Here is a 22,908-nt window from a genome sequence, read left to right on the forward strand (position 1 = left end):
CCCGTGCCGCCCTGGTCCGTCCCTCCCGTGCCGCCCTGGTCCGTCCATCCCGTGCCGCCCTGGTCCGTCCCTCCCGTGCCGCCCTGGTCCGTCCCTCCCGTGCCGCCCTGGTCCGTCCCTCCCGTGCCGCTCTGGTCCGTCCCTCCCGTCCCGCCCTGGTCCGTCACTCCCGTGCCGCCCTGGTCCGTCCCTCCCGTGCCGCCCTGGTCCGTCCCTCCCGTGCCGCCCTGGTCCGTCCCTCCCGTGCCGCCCTGGTCCGTCCCTCCCGTGCCGCCCTGGTCCGTCCCTCCCGTGCCGCCCTGGTCCGTCCCTCCCGTGCCGCTCTGGTCCGTCCCTCCCGTCCCGCCCTGGTCCGTCACTCCCGTGCCGCCCTGGTCTGTCCCTCTTCGTCCCTCCCTGGTCTGTCCCTCCCGTCCCTCCCTGGTCTGTCTTTCTTGCCCCGCCCTCGGCTGATGGAGCGTCTGGTAGCCGCTCCGTAGAGAGGGGGTTATGTCACATGCCTGTCCTGTCTTGTGTGCACATGTGGGCTTTGTTAGTGTGGCCATGTGCCTCTGTCATTGTTTGATCCCTCCCCCTTGTTATCTGATTATTGGTTTAATTTGCCCCACCTGTCCCCCCTCTGCCTTGCTTGAATTCTCCCCTTTATATACCCCTTGTGTTTGTCAGTCTTTGTCAGATCCTTGTTATGTCTACGTCTCCCGTTTTCCCCCGTGAATTCTCTTGGTATGTTTTTGTGTTATTTTATGTTTTATTATGTGTTTTGCCCCCTCGTGGGTTTTTGTTTTGTATTTATGTTTGTTTTTGTTAATAAATCCTCTTTTCACTGCACTTGAGTCCTCGCACCAGTTTTCCTTTATGTTTGACGTGACACAAACAAGCTTTGAAAAAAGAAAGTATAGACATGAACATCAGGCTTTCAAGATCAGAAGGCAAGAATATTGTTTGGGAAAAGTTATTAAAGAATGGCAGAAACAATGGGATGAAGAATCAAAGGGAAGACGTCTGTATTCGATTAAAAAAAATAATCACCACCACCACCACCACCACCACCACCACCAAAAAAAAAAAAAAAAAAAAAAAAAAAAAAAAACATGAACAGATTAAGAATAGGACACAGTAAATTAAGTGGCACACTCCATATTATGGGGAAACATCCAACTGGATTCTGTGAGCAGTGTCAAAACAGCATGTGATTGTTTTGCAGAAACTATGAAACAGAGATAGAGGACATGATTAAAAATATTGAAAAGTATAGGACTAAGTGGGCGAGGACTAAATTATATATTTCAGTGTAGTGGAAGAAAACAAGGAAGGGAATATCTGTGCTGCTTTCTAATAAATACAAGACAAATTGGGAGGATGACATATTGTTGTGTGTAGTTAGTTAACTCCAGAAGATGGCAGTAGTGCAACATAAAGGATGCAAGCTGCTGTTAAAAATCATTGAAGACAGTGTGTGGGAGACGAGAGGAGGAATGGCGGCGACATCAGCAGGACGTGATCGAGGAAATAATCGACTGAAAGCGGGAAATTCAAAAAACTTTGGAAATACTGTTTTAGGAGCGGTTGAGCGCGACTGCTCCGTGAATGAATCAGACGTAGGTAGGTGGGAGGAAATGGATTACAGTGAAGAGAAAGAAGAAGAAAATGAGGGAATATTGAAGGGAGAGTTTTCAAAAAAGAGAGTCAGTCATGTAAAAGGGAATAAAAGATTAAGAAATGAAAATGATGAGATTTCGGAAAGTGAGGAAGAAGGACATGAGCTAAATAAGAAGGAAATGCATGAGAATTTTATAGTCATAATAAGATTCAATGATAAAGATCAAGCAAACATGAAGATAATCAAGCCGTTTGTCTTAACAAAACATCTGGCAAGTAAGATAGGGGAGATCTTATAGTCCTAAATGATGGAAATCTGTTGGTCAAATGTGCTAATGAAGATCAATTTGAGAAAGCAATCAAAGTAAAAGAGATTGGAAAACTGAAAGTGATAAACACAGGAAGGGTGGGAGCACGAAATGGTGGAGGATGCAAAGGAGTGATCACAGGGGTACCAATGAATGTAGGAATGGAAGAACTTAAGAAACAAGAAACAGGGAAATAGCACAAAGATTAAAAACAACAAGAGAAGGAGTGAAAAAGGATAGTGAAACGGTGTTGATTGATTTTGAGGGGGAAAATATGCCAAAAAAGGTATACCTTGGTTATATGAGTTACCCAGTGAGAATATATGTACCAAAACCATTGAGGTGTTTTAACTGTCAGAGGTTTGGACACATAGCCAATAACTGTAAAGAGAAGAAGAGGTGTGCTAGATGTGGGGGCGAGCATGACTTTGGAAAATGTGGAACAGGAGTACAACCAAAATGTTGTAATTGTGGAGGAAGCCATAATGTGGCATATGGAGGATGTGAGGTGATGAGACAGGAAAAGAAAATCCAGAAAACAAGAGTTAAAAGAAGGATCACTTATGCAGAAGCAGCAAGAGTACACAATAATATCACCATAGAACAAACTTTGGGGGTGAATTGGGGGTGGAAGAACAACAACAAAGAACATGTGATAAGATTTATGTGGACAAAAAGGACTTGGTGACGTTTATTGCAGGAGTGATAAACAGTACAGCTGAAGTTAAATCAAAAAATTATAAAATACAGCTGGTTGTCAAAGCAGCAGTAAATCATTTAGGACTAGTGTGGGACTGACGTGGGAAGAAGTGAGGGAGAACCTCACCAATCAGTCAAGCCAGGAAGCACCATGTATTGGTTAATATTAATGGTTATCATCTTACAATGGAATGCAAGAAGTTTACTGGCCAATGGCCAGGAATTCAAACATTTCATTAAAGACAGGAAAATAAATCCAGATGTAGTGTGTATCCAGGAAACTTGGTTAAAGCCAAATTTAGAGTTTGTGATTCATGGATATATAGGTATAAGAAATGATAGAGAAAATGGGGGACGGGGAGGAGGAGGAGGAGGATGTGCTACATTTATTAAGCAAGATGTTCCATATAGGGTACTGGAAAAGGGAGAGGATCTAGAATACATTATGGTAGTATTGTGGGAAAGAGGGGAGGAAGTGGTTATAAACTACTATAATCCTTGCAAAAGGTTGGGAGTAGATAAGTTATTAAGGATACAAGGAAATAATAGACACAAAGTAATATGGTGTGCAGATTTTAATGCTCACAGTAAAATATGGGGGGGTTCACATACAGATGTAAATGGAAGGGTAATAGAAGATTTAATGGATGATAAGGAATTAGTGTGTTTAAATGACGGAAGAGGAACAAGAATAAACATAACAACAGGAAATGAATCGGCATTAGATATTACACTAGTGTCTAATCCCTTGGCTGGAATAAGTAACTGGCATGTTTGGAATGATACTACAGTGGGCAGCGATCACTACCCAGTATCATGCTCAGTGGGAGAGCGAGTGGAAATAAAACCAGGTGAAGGAATACCAAAATGGGGTTTAAGAAGAGCAGATTGGGTAAAATTCCAGCAATTAAGTGAGGAATCATTTTCAAGGATAGACATATCTGGAAGTATAGACGAAACAAACAAACAAATAACATCAGCCATTATTATGGCAGCAGGTGGATCTATTCCCAGGAGTAAACAAAGGAGGATTAAAAAACTGGTACCATGGTGGACAGAAGAGTGTCGTCAAGCTGTTAAAAACAAGAATAGAGCATTTAAACTAGTTAAAAACACCCATAACATTCAGCATTTGATTCAGTATAAGAAGGCACAGGCTAATGTGAGAAGAACAGTGCGTCAAGCTAAAAGGGCAAGTTGGAGGAAATTTTGCAATGAAATAGGAAGATCAACACCTGTAAGTGAGGTTTGGGGAATGATAAAAAGGATGGGTGGAGTAAGGAGGGAATGGGAAATTCCAGTTATAATAACTGAGGAAGGTACAGCAATCTCCAATAGGCTAAGGATAAGGTTGAAATAATGGCAAAAGCATTTGTAAAAATTCACAGTTCAGATAACTTGTCAGAAGTAAGTAAAATGAGAAAGGAAAGAACTAAGAATCAGTATCCAGGTGTGTTCGACTGGAAGGAAAAAACTGATGATAAAATTGATGAACCTTTTAATATGGCAGAGTTGATGAGAGCAATAAATAAAGTTAAACCAACATCTCCTGGAAAAGATCAGATATGCTACATGATGATAAAACATCTAGGGAAAGGAGCGCTCTTAAAGTTGCTGCACCTTTATAACAGAGTGTGGGAGGAGGGAAGATTACCGAATGCATGGAAAGAAGCAGTAGTCATTCTAATAAGAAAACCTGGCAAGGATCCTTCTAAACCCACAAGTTATAGGACAATAGCATTAACATCAAATGTATGCAAAATTATGGAAAGTATGATAATATAAAGGTTATCATATGTACTAGAAAAAAGTAGAAAGCTAGCAAACTATCAAAGTGGTTTTAGGAAAGGGAGGAGTACCATAGATTCGGTTATAAGACTAGAAAATGAAATAAGGAAGGCTCAGGCAAATAAGGAATCAGTCATAACAGTGTTTTTTGATATAGAAAAAGCTTATGACATGATGTGGAAGGAAGGATTGTTGATAAAGTTGCACTTGATGGGTGTAGGTGGAAGAGTTTTTAATTGGATAAAGAATTTTTTGTTTGGAAGAAAAATTGAAGTACGAATAGGGTCAGTCGTATCAAATCAGTTCGATGTGGGCAATGGAATACCTCAAGGCAGTGTGATAAGTCCGCTACTTTTTATCATCATGATTGATGATGTCTTTACAAAGGTGCCAATGGATATAGGGAGGTCTCTGTTTGCGGATGATGGGGCTTTGTGGAAAAGGGGAAGGAATATAGAGCATGCAATCAGGAAAGTACAAGGAGCAATTGATGAAGTGGTGGAGTGGGGATATGATTGGGGGTTTAAGTTCTCAATAGAAAAAACTCAAACAGTCTTTTTCACAAAGAAACAAATCAAGGAAGGGATGAAGTTAAGTATCTATGGGAAAGAATTAGAAAGGGTTGGAACATTAAATTTTTTGGGAATTATTTTCGATTCACGGTTAACATGGGCAGATCATATAAAGAAAATAGAAAGAAAATGCAAAAAAGTAATTAATGTGATGAGATGTTTGACAAGTAGGGAATGGGGAGCTAGTTGCTCTGCATAAAAAACAATATATGTGGCATTGATTAGATCAGTATTGGATTATGGCAGTGTAGCTTATGGGTCAGCAGCCAAATATCTTTTAAAGAAACTAGATGTGATTCAGGCTCAGGCATTAAGAGTGTGTAGTGGCGCTTTTAAAACTTCACCAATACCTGCACTGCAGGGAGAAATGGGAGAAATGCCGTTAGCATTAAGAAGGAGGCAGCTGATGACAAATTATTGGGCTAATTTGCAGGGTCATAATGATTGCCACCCCACAAAAGTAGTGTTGCAGGAGACATGGGAGAATGCAAGATATAACGGAGATAATTTTAGTAGAATAGGCAATGAGGTAGCAAGAGAATTTGGAGTATTTTATATGAAGATGAGCCCTACTGTAGTATATCCGATGGTGGCTCCATGGTTACTAGTTTGGCCTGATATTGACTGGTATTTGTTAGAATAAAAAGGAAAGATAAAGATCAAATAGATTTGGTAAATGCATTTAAGTACCGTAAAAATAAAGATTATAAAGAATTTGTACATGTGTATACGGATGGTTCTAAGAAACCTGAGACAGGAGTGTCAGGGTATGCGGTGGCAATACCTGCTAAAGGAATAGGAATTAATAGAAGAACATCAGATTTTTTAGAAGTATATACAGTGGAAATGGTGGCAGTATTAGTTGCATTAAGGTGGGTGGAAAAAACAAGACAAGAAAGGGTTCTGATATGCTCCGATTCATCCTCAGTCCTTGAGAGTTTAAGGTCTTTTCACTCAAAAAGCCGTCAAGATGTATTATATGAAGTCCTTCAGTCAGTAACAAGGATTACAAATCAAGGAGGACAGGTACAATTTATGTGGGTTCCAGCACATGTAGGGGTAAAAGGGAATGAGCAGGTGGATGAATTGGCAAAGAGGGCTTTAAAGAAGGGAAATATAGAAATGCAAATTAAAATAAGTAAAGCAGAGGTCAAAAGTATCATCTGGGTAAAAACTAACCAAATTTGGCAAGAAAGGTGGGACAGAGAGGAGAAAGGAAGGCATTTATATCCAATTCAAAAGAGTGTAAAAATAACTAGGTTAGGTGGGGGGTACAGGAGAGAGGAAATAGTATTGACAAGGTTAAGTCTGGGGCATGGTGCTCTAAACAAATCACTGAAAATGATAGGAAAACACGAGACAGGCTTGTGTGAGTGGTGTCAGGAAGAGGAGTCAGTGGAACACATAATTATAAGATGTAGGAGGTATGAGGTACAGAGAGTGATAATGAGGAATAATTTGAGGGAATTAGGGGTGCAGGAATTAACATTAAAAGGAGTGTTGAACATGGGTGACAGAGCACAGGTTAGGATATTGTTAACTTTCTTAAGGGAAACTGGTTTGTTTCATAGGTTATGAGGATAAAACAGGGAGACGGGAAAATGTGTTGGATAGTGAATTAATGTGTGTTGTAAGATTTTTTTAATTTGTTTTTTTTTTTTATGTGAAAACTAGATTGTAAACCTATTGTCTGATTCACACTCCGGAGCAGAAGGGGCGGTAATGCACCAAAGGCTGGTTGCCAACCGCCGTTAAAAACAAAGAAGAAGAAGAAGAAAAATCATTGAAGAAGAAGAAGAAGAAGACGTTCTTTGTCGTCTCGCAGCGGTGATGTGTTCGGAAGCCGAGAGATGTAAGTGAGAAATAACGCTTGGTTTTGGCGGAAAATGTTGGTCTAAATTACCATTTCCATGCTTAATACACTTCTCTAACAATATTGCGCACACATAATCGAACGTGATATGTTCAAAGTCTTATTTATCGTTTCACGTGGTCTTACATTTTGGAACACGTGCCTTCCAAAGGTTATGATTTAAGTAAATAAATGTGAGCTCTGCGCGTTTCAAAATCAAAATGCGACGCCGTTGTGCGTCGAGGTTTCAGAGCAGTGTGCTGTCCATAAATATCACATATATGCCACCAATTATCATTAATAACAGATTACAATATAAAATCAACGTAAATGCGGTCATAATTTATCAATAGTAGGTCATGCGTAATATTCGTTACACATTACGCTGTATATCTGACATTAATTTAAACGTAAACTCGGGTGTCTTCCTCTGGGCCCTGTTGCAAGAGAGATTCGCGTTAGCAAATTAGACAAAATGATAGGGATGGCGGGATGCCCACACACTGTCCACGTGCAGCGAGATCGTCCTCCAGTCATTTGGCTTCACAGTAGATTTTATCTCTCTCGCCCTCTCCCTCCCTCCTTTTTTTTTGTGTGAAAAATGTCAAGACAAAGACTTTATTTTCATTGCCTTCTGATTGAACATTGTTGAACAACATTGGGCAGAATATGAAATAAAATTGGTTAATGACTTAATTTTAACTTTTGCTTTTTTAAATTAAATATTGTCAGATTAATCCATTATTAAATCGTTAGTTGCAGCCCTACATATGTCATTAGTTGTTGTTCTTATGGAGGTACTAAAAAGTATAGTATTGTTTACACAATGTATCGCAGAATAATTTCCACAGAGCTATAATTATTTAGATGTTTATTAGCTAAATAAATTTTATATAGTGGACCTTTTTAAAGGGTTAGTTCACCCAAAATTGAAAATTAGCCCATGATTTTCTTCACCCTCAAGTCATCCTAGGTATATGTCTTTCTTCTTTCAGATGAAAACAGTTATATTAATAAATGTCCTGGCTAATCCAAGCATTATAATGGCAGTGAAAAGGAAGTCCATAAAAGTTCATGTCCATCATAAAAGTCCTCTACTAGTCCTCTACTCTACTTTTTTTGAGCTTTAAAGCTTTGGTAGTAATCAAAACCAAATATTCGGAGGGAGGGGGCTGAGAGCTTCTCTCTCAAACTTGTTCAAACAGCAACATTACACAACTTCCCAGTAGATTTAGTTATAATGGAGTTTTAGTGCCTGAGATTTATAATGGATTCACTGCATTTATGGCCAGCAAAGCGTTATTTCTGTCACATCTTGTGTGTTTGTGAAGCGTCGTTTGCAGATGAGACAAAGTTGTCGACAATTCTTCCTATTGTAAAGTCGCCGATCCATCCTGCAGTTTGCACACAGCAGCAACTGAATGCTACCCCAGATATTTGTGCAGTGTGAAAAGAGCAGTGATCTGACTACTTTGAAAATTGTGCAGTGTGAACTTGGCATAAATGTCTCCTAGAGATAGAGTATCCAGGGTACCCGCGGGATCTTAAAATGTCTTTAAATTCAAAATCAAAATTTTAAGGCCTTAAAAAGTCTTAAATTCGCTGAAGTGTTGAGTTCTAGGTCTTAAATAATTTTAAACGGGTCTTAATTTTCCTACGTCCATGTAAAGGCCTGTTCACACCGGGACGATTTTCGCACGCGTTTATCGCCGACGTTTAACGCCTCGGGACTAAACAATGGGCGCCAATGTGAGTGTTCACACCGACGCGCAAAACGCCAGGCGTAAAAGCGTCATTTTTAAAAAAACGCCTCGGGTTCGTTTTTTTATTTTGACGCAGCGCATAAAAAACTGTCCGACCAATGAGATCGGCGCTCTTGTTCACGTGCCTGGAGCTGCTGAAGTGACAGTAAAACACGACTTGGTGGCGCTCAAGCACAAAACGGTTTTGCCGAGCACACATTGATACGACGAAGAAGTAGTAAGTAGACAAAGAAGAAGATGGGCTGATAATGCTGCTTGCCAGTTAGCAACAAGTGTGTGAATGATTTTGCCATAGACATAATATATCTGTGGTTTTGGCAAGCACGTAAATACTGTCTCTCCTTTTCTTCTGTGTGACAAGCGAGTGTCAGAAGCGTAAAGTGCCGCAGCACCACCTTGTGCACCGGGAGCGCATCTACTGAATGTGCTCGTTCACTCGGCGCATCGCCAGTGGAAATCGCTTGGGTGTGAACACTCAAGACGCGCCGAAAAACGTCACGAAAAACGCTGCCGATAAGCGCGTGCGATATTCGTCCCGGTGTGTACAGGCCTTAACGCTACCTCTTGCTCATTGAAATGCTCCCGCGGCGTGTGTGTTGTTCGTTTTTTCGCTAGTGAGACCAACATGCATCTTATATTGCAGCCAATCAGCTTTGATGTTATTGGCGCGGGTCTCTCTCGGATTGTATCACAGACACATCAAACGGATTTTATTCTTCAGCTGACAGTTTACCAGTTCTTCAAGCTCCGTGATCGTGAAAGCAAAGGCGAATCTTTCTTACCTGCCATCTCGTATAATGACCAAATAAAAGTATATCCCCGATAGCACTAAAAAAAAGAGTTTAAAAAGCGATGTAAACCCCGAATTCATTCGCTACTGACACACGGAACGATGTCAGACCATTTTTTTACGGTCTATGTGTCAGACTGGCCGCGGATTCTGCATGCGTTTGCCACCTGTCAGCGCTCGCGCGAGTGTACCGAATCTAGGCTCATTCATAGATATCCATATCTATGGGCTCATAAACTGTAGGTCTTAATATATATTAATTATACATACATACCTTTTTTTTTTTTTGCAAGAACTAATACTACAACTAAGAAACAAATGTTTACAAAGTTGCATAAGTCCGGATTAGTCTAAAAATGCGTGTGAAAAACTCACAGCACACGCAGTGATGATATACTATATCTATAATATCTACTAATATACTATACTATATCTCTTTACATAAATACTATTTTCTACTTAAAACTATCATTTCGTTATTTTTACTAACCCAAATAATGACTCCAGCTTGTGTCCCACATTCCTCTCAAAGCGCAGAGCAGTATAGCCTATGACGCATCTTTGCGGGGAAATAGTATGAATCAAATATTTTTCTAACTAATATTTAATTTTCTTATATTCTTGAGGTAACCATTATTTACTGAAAATCGTTTAAATGTTTTATAGGCTGTGTTTCACTGACGGAAGTGCTAAAATAAACACGCATGCTTATGGATGTTTCAGCCTCAAATGATTTCAAAATGTAGGCTATATATATCTGGCATAGACTACAGTATTTAAAATAGCATATATGCATTAGTTACATTCTTAATTTAATTTACAGAGCAATCCCTGCTACGTTTTTAGTTTTAACTAATACTATAGAAGCGGATTAGTGTGTGTCGCACTCGCAACGGGGGCGTGGCATCACGATGGTGGCGCTCCATCGTGATGTCGGTCAGCCATCACGATGGACGATGATATCGTCCATCGGCACAACCCTAGATTTGAGTGAACGTCATTTTACCCGTGAGCGGTTCAAGAGTGGAGCGCTGGCATAGAGCAGATTATTGAGCTGAGCACCACACTGGTCTGCTTCGCTTATTACAGGGTCGTTCTCGTCAGAACGCCCACGTATTAATAAATGGTCGGGTTTAAATCGGCTCATAATTACAGTTAATGTGTCGGGCTGGGCCCGGTCACAACGTGCTCGGGTAGGGTCGTCTTGTGTTTTATTTTTTTAAGCCCTATCTAAGCTCTACAACAATTGTGTTCAAAGGTAAAGTAACTTGTATCCCTTAATTAATAAACTTTATTCAATAGGGGTGTAACGGTACACGTATTCGCACGTATTTTGACGGTCTTTAATGTGACGTGACTGTATAGGCGCTGTATAGACTTATATATAGACTTCAAGCGGCTACGCGGCGTGCGATCATCTCTACCTAAAGAAAAAACATAAATTAATACATCTGAAGGTATGTTGAGGATACATTACAACTAACTGAAATGTATCGCTGTGTAATCGCTCAATCTGTGTTTCAACCGCGGAAAGACAATAAAACAGCTTGTAAACATGTCAGCGTAGCATCACATTTACCTCAGAAGTCATTCAGTGTCCACAGCTGTTAGTTCACTAGAGAAATGAACTCTTTCGCTAAATATATGCACTATATTAGCCGTTATATTCATTACTACTTAGCCTGTTCGTGATGTTTTGTTTATTTATTGTAGGCCTATGTTTAAATAAATCTGTCATGAAAATGACAGCTGCTGTGTATGATATTTCAACAACGAATTGGAAAACACACACACACACACACACACACACACACACACACACACACACACACACACACACACACACACACACACGTGTGTGTACCTTATTATAGTAATGTGTAAGGGCTCCCTATGCATTATCTTTAAGAAACTGTTAGTTATAATTGAATTAATTTAAGGACCGACACAATTTTTTCAGCAACTGTTGAATAAAAATAAAGCTGTACTGAAATCGTACCGAACCGTGACTTCAAAACTGATGTACTTACCCAACCGTCAGTTTTGTGTACTGTTACATCCCTATTATTTAACATAACATCCATTAATGCACAAATGACATTAAAGTTTATGTAGTTTAAACGCAAAAAATAGGCACACTCAGTCACGTTATCTGTGAATTAAATAAAACTTCCGTGAATGAGTGCATGTTGGAAATAAAAGCGTGGAATTTAATATTCTCTCTATCTATGCTCATCATTTGAACAAGGTCTACTCCTTTAAAGTCCCTGTAAAGTCAAAACTAAACATGTGTTCTGAGTTTCTCACACCACCGATAAATGTGTTAACCACCCAGCCAAATTTGAATCATAAAAATCCGCCAAGTACATAAATTAGCTTATCAAAAACTTGAAAAAAATGAGCAGCATTCTCTGCTCTCAAACGCTGGGGGTGTGTCCGCTGTCGGTGACGAAACCACGCCTACTCGCGGGAAAGCTGCCGTAGCACACGACAACACTCACGTACTGATAACGACGCACCAGATGTCGGCGGGACGGGAGGATGAAGGCCGGGGCGGGGTAGTCGGTTCGGCCCCATTCTGCAGCGGATTATCAGTGAATCCCAGCTGTCTCCGGTGAAAGTTTGTAAAACAATCCAGTGTATAGTCACTGCAGAGGCAGGTGTCGGTGGTGATCCTCAGCTCTCCATCAAGATGGCTATTCACAAAATGAATCCACCTCTTCTTGATCATCGTTTTTGTTTTGTAAGCTGTTTTGTAAGTTGTAGACTATAGTAACTAACAGTACTGACAGTAACTTGCGATCGTGCTCTAGTTATGATCGTGTTAGGGGAGGAGCCAGGCTCGGTGGCTCCAGTGCGTCATCGACCCACCGTTTTAGCCCCGCCCAGAAAATCCTGAACACAGCAACGGTGAAAAACTGTTTAACGGTCTAACTTCTGAATTCAGTACTACATAGTTCAGTCTTTGTAACGTGTTTCAGCAATACATTTCTAACATTTATAATGTGTTTAAAAACAAATCTCAGAATTGCCTTTACAGGGACTTTAAAATTACTTAAATTATATTAATGTCTACTATATAACATTTATTTAGCTAACATCAGCTCCAAAATTACAGCTCTATAGAAATTAATCAACTACGCCAGAGTAATTGTCAGCGCACTGTCAGCAGAGAGCCTATATTTCATAATCTAGAGACCGACAAAAACATTAATTCTGATAACATGCCAGATGAGATGGACTCTTTAATTTTGACTGTCAGAAAAATAAAAAAAACCATGAACACAATGTTTGCGTGTTCCGTTCTCTTAACACTTTAGCCTATCAAACAATCAAATATATATATATATATATTTTTTTTTTCACAGCATGAACTAGAACAAGACTGCTCCGGTTGTGGCAGAGAACTCCGAGATCTAGCTTTTTGCACCGACAATGTTCAATGATCTCTCTTCAGTTCAGGAGACCTTTCCCAGATCTCCACTCAACATTTGTCTTCAGTACCAGTAATATCTCTTTTTGGTTCTTTTTCTCTTATAAGAAGCGAGACTAGAGTCACATCCTGATATTGTTTGTTGTCCTGGTGTGCTATAGTACTCGCAGAGTAACTCTCTGCTTATTCATTGGCTGCTGCTTTCCATTGCCCAGCCAATCACCAGCTCAGAAACATGGTTAATATTGTGGCATTTTTCTGTTTTGTACAAAGTTTCTCAGACTTAAGATTTGAAATAGAATTGAACTTCTGTTCAATGTGTGACACAAGTTTTTAGCGACACCCTTGTTACAACCTTAATTACACTGGGAAAAATACTGGCTTTGAAATTATTTTCACTCAAATTTCACCTGGTTAGGGCACTTGAGTTACTCCATATTTTCCTGAGCCTTTGTTCTCTTTTGTACCGACTTTTTTTTTTCTTCTCTTGGATAAGTTATTTATTCTTCATTTAGGATTACCTCACTTTTAAAGTATGCCAAGTACTTTCCCCATTCTGGCTGTCACTACTCCAACGCACATGGATCCGCGTTTGTCTGGTGCCCCTATTGTGGGGCACATGACAGACTTGGAGGATGCGCAACCCTAATAACGATGGCCGTTGATTGACCGTACACATCAAGCATGCATTCCAGATCATCCAATTCCTTACAAGAGGAGTGGGTATGTTGACATTTTTACAGATATAAATTAAACTTTTAGAAAAATGATGTCTAAAGAGCGAGACTAGAGTCACATCATGATATTGTTTGTTGTCCTGGTGTGCTATAGTACTCGCAGAGTAACTCTGCTTATTCATTGGCTGCTGCTTTCCATTGCCCAGCCAATCACCAGCTCAGAAACATGGTTAATATTGTGGCATTTTTGTGTTTTTGTACAAAGTTTCTCAGACTTAAGATTTGAAATAGAATTGAACTTCTATTCAATGTGTGACGCAAGTTTTTAGCGACACCCTTGTTACAACCTTAATTACACTGGGAAAAATACTGGCTTTGAAATTATTTTCACTCAAATTTCACCTGGTTAGGGCACTTGAGTTACTCCATATTTTCCTGAGCCTTTGTTCTCTTTGGTACCGACTTTTTTTTCTTCTCTTGGATAAGTTATTTATTCTTCATTTAGGATTACCTCACTTTTAAAGTATGCCAAGTACTTTCCCCAGTCTGGCTGTCACTACTCCAACGCACATGGATCCACGTTTGTCTGGTGCCCCTATTGTGGGGCACATGACAGACTTGGAGGATGCGCAACCCTAATAACGAAGGCGGTTGACTTACCGTACACATCAAGCATGCATTCCAGATCATCCAATTCCTTACAGGAGGAGTGGGTATGTTGACATTTTTTGGTATAAATTTAAACTTTTAGAAAAATGATGTCTAAAGAGCGAGACTAGAGTCACATCATGATATTGTTTGTTGTCCTGGTGTGCTATAGTACTCGCAGAGTAACTCTCTGCTTATTCATTGGCTGCTGCTTTCCATTGCCCAGCCAATCACCAGCTCAGAAACATGGTTAGTATTGTGGCATTTTTGTGTTTTTGTACAAAGTTTCTCAGACTTAAAGGGTTAGTTCACCCAAAAATGAAAATTCTATCATTAATTACTCACCACCCTCATGTCGTTCGACACCCGTAAGACCTCTGTTCATATTCGGAACACAAATGAAGATATTTTAGTTGAAAGCTGATGGCTGAGAAAGGCTTCAGATAGGCCTCCATTGGCATTCAGTACATTTATACTCCCAAGACCCATAAAAGGCACTTAAAATGTCGTTACAAAGTCCATCTCACCACAGTGGCTCTACAATAATTTTACGATGCGACGACAATAGTTTTTGTGTGCAAAAGAAAATCAAAATAACACCTTTATCCAACTTGTTATTGTCTTCCGTGTATGCCTCCACGACGCATGCGCGAGATTATGACGTAGCGCCAGCGTTCGGGAATCCATGAAATGCACACTTAAGCCCCATTTTGAGAACTACGCCGAGACCTAAAGCACGATCAATGTAGAATCCAACAGCTGAGATACGCGCGTCTTCCTCTGCTTGTAAACAAATCGCTTCTGGGTCATGTGTCCGAACGCCGGATCTGTGTCATATTCTCGCGCATGCGTCGTGGAGGCATACACGGAAGACAATAACAAGTTGGATAAAGGTGTTATTTAGATTTTTTTTTTGCGCACAAAAACTATTGTTGTCGCATCGTAAAATGATTGTAGAGTCACTGTGGTGAGATGGACTTTGTAACGACGTTTTAAGTGCCTTTTATGCGTCTTGGGAGTGTAAATGTACTGAATGCCAATGGAGGCCTATCTGAAGCCTTTCTCAGCCATCAGCTTTCAACAAAAATATCTTCATTTGTGTTCCGAATATGAACGGAGGTCTTACGGGTGTCGAACGACATGAGGGTGAGTAATTAATGACAGAATTTTCATTTTTGGGTGAACTAACCCTTTAAGATTTGAAATAGAATTGAACTTCTATTCAATGTGTGACGCAAGTTTTTAGCGACACCCTTGTCACAACCTTAATTACACTGGGAAAAATACTGGCTTTGAAATTATTTTCACTCAAATTTCACCTGGTTAGGGCACTTGAGTTACTCCATATTTTCCTGAGCCTTTGTTCTCTTTTGTACCGACTTTTTTTTCTTCTCTTGGATAAGTTATTTATTCTTCATTTAGGATTACCTCACTTTTAAAGTATGCCAAGTACTTTCCCCAGTCTGGCTGTCACTACTCCAACGCACATGGATCCGCGTTTGTCTGGTGCCCCTATTGTGGGGCACATGACAGACTTGGAGGATGCGCAACCCTAATAACGAAGGCGGTTGACTTACCGTACACATCAAGCATGCATTCCAGATCATCCAATTCCTTACAGGAGGAGTGGGTATGTTGACATTTTTACAGATATAAATTAAACTTTTAGAAAAATGATGTCTAAAGAGCGAGACTAGAGTCACATCCTGATATTGTTTGTTGTCCTGGTGTGCTATAGTACTCGCAGAGTAACTCTCTGCTTATTCATTGGCTGCTGCTTTCCATTGCCCAACCAATCACCAGCTCAGAAACATGGTTAATATTGTGGCATTTTTGTGTTTTTGTACAAAGTTTCTCAGACTTAAGATTTGAAATAGAATTGAACTTCTATTCAATGTGTGACGCAAGTTTTTAGCGACACCCTTGTTACAACCTTAATTACACTGGGAAAAATACTGGCTTTGAAATTATTTTCACTCAAATTTCACAAATTTCACCTGGTTAGGGCACTTGAGTTACTCCATATTTTCCTGAGCCTTTGTTCTCTTTGGTACCGCCTTTTTTTTCTTCTCTTGGATAAGTTATTTATTCTTCATTTAGGATTACCTCACTTTTAAAGTATGCCAAGTACTTTCCCCAGTCTGGCTGTCACTACTCCAACGCACATGGATCCGCGTTTGTCTGGTGCCCCTATTGTGGGGCACATGACAGACTTGGAGGATGCGCAACCCTAATAACGAAGGCGGTTGACTTACCGTACACATCAAGCATGCATTCCAGATCATCCAATTCCTTACAGGAGGAGTGGGTATGTTGACATTTTTTGGTATAAATTTAAACTTTTAGAAAAATGATGTCTAAAGAGCGAGACTAGAGTCACATCATGATATTGTTTGTTGTCCTGGTGTGCTATAGTACTCGCAGAGTAACTCTCTGCTAATTCATTGGCTGCTGCTTTCCATTGCCCAGCCAATCACCAGCTCAGAAACATGGTTAGTATTGTGGCATTTTTGTGTTTTTGTACAAAGTTTCTCAGACTTAAAGGGTTAGTTCACCCAAAAATGAAAATTCTATCATTAATTACTCACCCTCATGTCGTTCGACACCCGTAAGACCTCTGTTCATATTCGGAACACAAATGAAGATATTTTAGTTGAAAGCTGATGGCTGAGAAAGGCTTCAGATAGGCCTCCATTGGCATTCAGTACATTTATACTCCCAAGACCCATAAAAGGCACTTAAAATGTCGTTACAAAGTCCATCTCACCACAGTGGCTCTACAATAATTTTACGATGCGACGACAATAGTTTTTGTGCGCAAAAAAAAATCAAAATAACACCTTTATCCAACTTGTTATTGTCTTCCGTGTATGCCTCCACGACACATGCGCGAGAATATGACGTAGCACCAGCGTTCGGGAATCCATGAAATGCGCACTTTAGTCCCATTTTGAGAACTACGCCGAGACCTAAAGCACGATCAATGTAGAATCCAACAGCTGAGATACGCGCGTCTTCCTCTGCTTGTAAACAAATCGCTTCTGGGTCATGTTTCCGAACGCCGGATCTGCGTCATATTCTCGCGCATGCGTCGTGGAGGCACACACGGAAGACAATAACAAGTTGGATAAAGGTGTTATTTTGATTTTTTTTTTGCGCACAAAAACTATTGTTGTCGCATCGTAAAATGATTGTAGAGTCACTGTGGTGAGATGGACTTTGTAACGACGTTTTAAGTGCCTTTTTATGCGTCTTGGGAGTGTAAATGTACTGAATGCCAATGGAGGCCTATCTGAAGCCTTTCTCAGCCATCAGCTTTCAACTAAAATATCTTCATTTGTGTTCCGAATATGAACGGAGGTCTTACGGGTGTCGAGCGACATGAGGGTGAGTAATTAATGACAGAATTTTCATTTTTGGGTGAACTAACCCTTTAAGATTTGAAATAGAATTGAACTTCTATTCAATGTGTGACGCAAGTTTTTAGCGACACCCTTGTTACAACCTTAATTACACTGGGAAAAATACTGGCTTTGAAATTATTTTCACTCACATTTCACCTGGTTAGGGCACTTGAGTTACTCCATATTTTCCTGAGCCTTTGTTCTCTTTGGTACCGACTTTTTTTTCTTCTCTTGGATAAGTTATTTATTCTTCATTTAGGATTACCTCACTTTTAAAGTATGCCAAGTACTTTCCCCATTCTGGCTGTCACTACTCCAACGCCGTGAAAGCCAGTTTGTCTGGTGCCCCTATTGTGGGGCACATGACAGACTTGGATGATGCGCAACCCTAATAACGATGGCCGTTGATTGACCGTACACATCAAGCATGCATTCCAGATCATCCAATTCCTTACAGGAGGAGTGGGTATGTTGACATTTTTACAGATATAAATTAAACTTTTAGAAAAATTATGTCTAAAGAGCGAGACTAGAGTCACATCCTGATATTGTTTGTTGTCCTGGTGTGCTATAGTACTCGCAGAGTAACTCTCTGCTTATTCATTGGCTGCTGCTTTCCATTGCCCAGCCAATCACCAGCTGAGAAACATACATCAGCCTGTGTTTGTTATTGAGATTATACGGAATCAGATGATGTATAACACATGTTCTGTATTGTTTTAGGGAATCATCAGATGCCATCAAGAAAGATGAACTGAAAAAAACGCTGTGGTGCCCACCTGTTTTTCAAATCTGTTGCTTGGTGTTTGATAGACAAAGTTCCTCCTTTATGTCTCTAGTGTCAAGTTCCTTTGACATAAAACATATTTTGTTGGATTGTAATTTTTACTGCTAGAAAAAACGCATTTATTCATAAACATGTTTGTGGAATATATAGCCCAATAGTATTTTCTCTTATGTCAAGTTGAAATGTTTTATATAATTATATAAATTTTATGGATTTTGATATTGACCTTGTTTGCCCTGTAAATAGCCCTGATGCTAACATAGCGTTAACTTAAACAAATAAAACCGTTGCTTCCACGAAAACAAAATTGGAAAACTTTGTCAATGTGTCATTTAACAAAAGCGTTTTAGATATCACAATTGAGTAATGGTTTTAAAATGGCTGTTTTTCCATTTCAGTACCATGTTGTATGACGTGTTTATATTAATATATTTTTTAGTCATTTAATATTGCATTTTCCAGGCAAAATAAAACCAAAGAAAAAAGGTTTCTTATTTGATCATGTAAGAAGTTTAGATTAAACCTTGGATTGCATTTTAACACTTAAATTTAAGCACGTTTACCTAATGCAAATTGTTTTTGTTTTTTTTTGTCCCTATTTTCATGAGCTGAAATCAAAGATCTAAGACTTTTTCTATGTACACAAAAGGCCTATTTCTCTCAAATAATGTCCACAAATCTGTCTAAATCGGTGTTAGTGAGCACTTCTCCTTTGCCAAGATGATCATCCACCTCGCAGGTGTGGCATATCAAGATAAAACTGCACATTTTAGGGCTAGGGATGGATTATCTCTGCAATTGGAGAAGTGCTCACTAACAGATTTGTGAACAATAGTTGAGAGAAACAGGCCATTTGTGTACATAGAAAAAGTCTTAGATCTTTGAGTTCAACTCATGAAAAATATGGGCAAAAACAAGTGTTGCATTTATAATTTTTTTAAGTGTATATATGGGGAGAGCAGGGAGTGCTGCAACACTGTCAGTTAAAAGGAACATGCTAACTTTTTGGGACTTAAGCTTATTCACCGTATCCCCCAGAGTTAGATAAGTCCATACATACCATTCTCATCTCCATGCGTGCCATAACTGTCTGATGCACCCACCGCCAGCCTAGCTTGGCACAAAGGGAGGTAAACGGCTCCAGCTAGCCTAATATGACTAAACATTACTAAATATGATGAACAAGACAGCCAAACTTATTTAATTCCATCCTATATATATAGATTTGACATTAACTGTATTGCCAAAAGTATTGGAGTTATTATTGAATTTAGGTTTTGCAATCACTTCCGTGGCCACAGGTGTATAAACCAAGCAACCTAGGCATGCAGACTGCTTCTACAAACATTTGGGAAAGAATGGGTCGCTCTCAGGAGCTTAGTGAATTCAAGCATGGTACCGTGATAGGTTGCCATCTGTGCAATACGTCCATTCATATTTCAACACTACTAAATATTCCACAGTCAACTGTTAGTGGTTTTATAACAAAGTGGAAGCAATTGGGAATAACAGCAACTCATCCACGAAGTGGTAGGCCATGTAAAATCACAGAGTGGGGTCAGCACATGGCAATTTTCTGCAGAGTCAATAGCTACAGACCTCAACTTCACATGGTCCTCAGATTAGCTCAAGTACAGTGCACAGAGAGCTCCATTGAATGGGTTTCCATGGCCAAAAAGCTGTATCCAAGCCTTACATCACCCAGTGCAATGCAAAGTGTCGGATGCAATGGTGTAAAGCAGTGGTTCTCAAACCTGTCCTGGGGACCCCCAACCACTGCACATTTTGCATGTCTCCCTCATCTAACACACCTGATTCAAATCTCATTAGTAGAGACTGCAAGACTTGAATTGGGTGTTTGATGAGGGCAGGGATTATGGTGTGTGGAATTGTTCAGGGGTTGGGCTTGGCCCCATAGTTCAAGTGAAAGAACTCTTAATGCTTCAGCATACCAATACATTTTGGACAATTTCATGCTCCCAACTTCGTGGGAACAGTTTGGGGATGGCCCCTTCCTGTTCCAACATGACTGTGCACCAGTGTACAAAGCAAGGTCCATAAAGACATGGATGAGTGAGTTTGGTGGGGAGGAACTTGACTGGCCTGCACAGTTCTGACCTCAATCCGATAGAACACCTTTGGGATGAATTAGAGGGGAGAGTCTGGCCTTCTCGTCCAACATCAGTGCCTGACCTTGCAAATGCACTTCTAGAAGAATGGTCAAAATTCCCATAAACACACTCCTAAAACTTGTGACAAGCCTACCCAGAAGAGTTGAAACTGTTATAGCTGCAAAGGGTGGGCCAACTCCATATTAAACCCTACGGATTAAGTGATTAACCGTCACAAATGGGATGTCATTTAAAGTTCATGTGCATGTAAAGGCAAGCATCGTTTTTTTTTTTCCCTGACCGACAACCGGCCCTCACTAACCGATCATTGGACGTTAACCGACTAAATGATGTTAAATTAGAATAGATAAGTGTCTGTGATCCATTAAAAATATCAAAACTTGTGCAGCGCTTCTGTGAATGGTGAAAAACAGAATAAAAAAATAAATATAAAAGGAATAAATGGGCCTATACGCAAAATATAGTTCACTTAAAAACATGTAGATTAACTAAACTGTGTAGCCTATATGCTGCATTAATTCTTTTGTTACACGCTCCACAAACTTTACGGAAAGAGAGCCGAGGTGGCAAAAAAGTGCATCCTGTTTGTTTTCTTTATTTTACAAAAGCACAAAGTTTTGTTTTTATTGTGAGTTTACACAAATAAAAAAAACGTTATAGTTTCAAATGATATCTTATCTGTATGACCATAAATGACTGAGTATCTTAAGTTGTTTCTGCTATTATAATGAGACCAATTGGAGACCAGTGGCCTTATTTATAAAACGTACAGACGGTTTTTACAGAGCTGATTTGATCTTAGAGTGTGCGTACGCTAAAAACTACGCCAATGTTCAGATTTATAAAAACGGTCTTTAACATGCTTAGTGCCACGTCAGGTTCTAAGCAGAGTCACAATACTACAGGTATTTGGAAATCTAAGCAGCAATTATAATAATAAACTATTAGCAAAAATGTTTTGCTATAATACATTTTTTTCCCACATATTAACACAACATTAAATTTCAATTACTTAGTATGTATACATTGATTCCAATTATTTCGGCCAATCTATGGGCTATAAAATGGCCAATAATGCAGAAATAGATTTCACATTCATATGTTTATTTCACAGTCATATGTGTACGTTTTGTGAGTGTGTGTTTTGGGCACGTTTGTTTTCTTTGAATCACACGTATACATTTTGAGAAAATATCTTAGATCAAATTAATACATTTTAAATTATAAATGATGTCCCAGATGATTCTCATTCAATGTATGCTTTAATAGAAAGTAATAATAATTTTCAAAACTATTTTTCCTAGATATTTTTAATAGTATTAGAATGCCAAACTGTTTGGTAAAAACAAAGGAATACACTGAAATAAAAAATTGTTTTAGGGAGGACATTCATTTTTACTATGTTAACTCTTCCTATTAAGGATAAGGGAAGATAAAGAGAGATGACAAAGATCTGGTGACATTAATCCCAAATATTTAAATCCTGACCTTCTCAGCCTAAATGATACATCAGAATTTTTAAGTTGCAGGACCAAAGCATATACCGGATAGCACTCACTCTTTTGAAAATTAATTTTTATAACCGGAAAAAGAGCCAAATTTGTTTAACATATAGACATAATTGAAGGAGTTGCTGTGATCGGATTACAAACGTATAATAACAAATCATCAGCGTACAGGGATAATTTAATTTCCATATCTGAACGAGAACTTTCTTTAAATGACAAGGACCGTAATTCAATTGACAGTGGCTCAATAGCCAAGGCAAATAGCAGAGGGGAGAGCAGACAGCCCTGCTGTGTTCCACGCCCTAATTTTAAGTATTCTGACCGTGTGTCATTGGTGTACACTAGGCAGGGGGTGAGCATATAGAGGGTGAATCCATGAAATAAAAGTATTCCCAAACCCAAATGTATTAAGTACAGAAAAAAGATACGGCCACACAACTTGATCAAATGATTTGTCAGCACAGAGAGCAACTACCACCTCAGAGACAACAGAAGAATGTTTGGAATAAATCATGTTTAAGAGAGTATGCGCATCAAAAAACAGCTGTCTCCCTTTAATAAAACCTGTTTGCTCTTCAGATATTAAGTATGGAAGTAACTTATCAAATCGGATAGCCAACACTTTTGCCAGTATTTTAGCATTCTTTAGTGAAAGGGGCCTGTAGGAACTGCAAGCAGTGAGATATTTGTCCTTCTTTAAAAGTAGTATTATGGAAGCTAGAGTCATTGTCTCCGGCAAAGAACCATGCTCCAAAGATTCTGCATAAACAGCTCAAAGTAATGGGGCCCATTTATCTTGAAATTTCTTAAAAATCTCTGCAGGGAAGCCATCCGGGCCTGGAGCTTTATTATTCTGCCTAAAACATTTCTGAGGCAATTAAGTCACTCTCCTAGTTTCTCTTGCACCAAATTAAAGGTCACAACATAGTAAAAGATTTTCAAAGACTA

General features: G+C 39.4%; 1 long non-coding RNA gene across 4 annotated transcripts; it reads left to right on the plus strand.

The window, feature by feature from the left end:
- The first annotated feature begins 6,740 nt into the window (after positions 1-6,740).
- Positions 6,741-18,784, plus strand: LOC307134383. 4 transcript variants are annotated; one of them, XR_013817550.1, is made up of 10 exons: positions 6,752-6,818; positions 12,740-12,877; positions 13,320-13,527; positions 13,987-14,194; positions 14,302-14,378; positions 15,552-15,759; positions 16,230-16,437; positions 16,545-16,621; positions 17,793-17,999; positions 18,257-18,631. It is a non-coding gene; the product is annotated as an uncharacterized lncRNA (long non-coding RNA). The 4 variants fall into 4 exon arrangements; XR_013817547.1 differs by lacking the exon at positions 14,302-14,378 and having other exon boundaries at positions 6,741-6,818; positions 18,257-18,784; XR_013817549.1 differs by lacking the exon at positions 16,545-16,621 and having other exon boundaries at positions 6,749-6,818; positions 18,257-18,784.
- The last annotated feature ends 4,124 nt before the right edge of the window (positions 18,785-22,908 follow it).

This window comes from Gobio gobio (assembly GCF_949357685.1).
Source record: "Gobio gobio genome assembly, chromosome: 11".
NCBI lineage: Eukaryota > Metazoa > Chordata > Actinopteri > Cypriniformes > Gobionidae > Gobio > Gobio gobio.